The sequence below is a fragment of the Diabrotica undecimpunctata genome, chromosome 8 (assembly GCF_040954645.1).
Source record: "Diabrotica undecimpunctata isolate CICGRU chromosome 8, icDiaUnde3, whole genome shotgun sequence".
NCBI lineage: Eukaryota > Metazoa > Arthropoda > Insecta > Coleoptera > Chrysomelidae > Diabrotica > Diabrotica undecimpunctata.
This window is the reverse complement of record NC_092810.1, coordinates 145,411,617-145,412,632: the sequence shown is the minus strand read 5'-3', so window position 1 is coordinate 145,412,632 and position 1,016 is coordinate 145,411,617.

Sequence of the window (1,016 nt, the reverse complement as noted above, 5' to 3'; positions counted from 1 at the left end):
CTAAAATCTAGGTGAAGAAAATCTGGCAAAGTCGGCACTGCTTAGGTTAATTAGCTTCTCGTAAAAAAGTGTCCTCTGATGGAGGACATATCCGGAAATGCGAATGCTTCAAATTTAAATAGAAATATTGTGTAGTTTTTATGTATAAATGCTGTAATTTAATAGACCAATTAAATTTTGCAACAGTTGCCTTAAAATATTATAAAAATTTAAATTAATTCTAGAAAATACAGAAACTTTAGGAAAAGATTGACCTTTTCCTTTTACTAAAAAAACATAATAGTCAATATAAAAAATTTACGAGCGAAGTTTTGTTCTAAATAAAGTCTTCCTTGCTATTAAGGAATGAAATATTCAAACTACTCATTTCTGTTTAAAAATAATTACAAAAATATTTCATTCATTTGTTAATAACACGGAAGACTTCAAAATAAATCGTCACTTGTAAAATGTTCATTTTGATGGTTATGATGTGTTTTCGTAAAGAGCATTACTATAGGCATTCATCCTCATTCAAAAATCGCGCTAAAATCTAATTAAAAAAATCTGGCAACGTTGTCATGTCATCGCTTCGCGAAAAAACGTCAAAATTTAATGACTTGCAGAGTGAATTTATACACAGAACACGTATTAAAATGTATGTGGTATAACTAATTGTGTCCTGTAACTTATTTTCAAATTTATCCCTCATTCTTTACACTTAGGAGTGTAGTTCTAATATTTATCAGTCGATTTGGTCTTCCTTAAAAATGAGTGCTGAAGCAAATCTAACTTTTATTTAATACGGAACCTACCTACAATTTAAATTACCCCTCAGCTCAGAACACGAATTAAAGTCTTTTTGGATCATTACAATACTAAATGCAAGTTTAAAATAAATCATTGTTATTTTTTAGTAAGTAGGTACGAAATGTGATAATAACGAAAATTTTCTTATGTAAACTTATCATGAACTGATTATTCATGTTCCTGCAATTTGAATATCCCGCCTTCTTATCTGCCATTACCGATTGCGC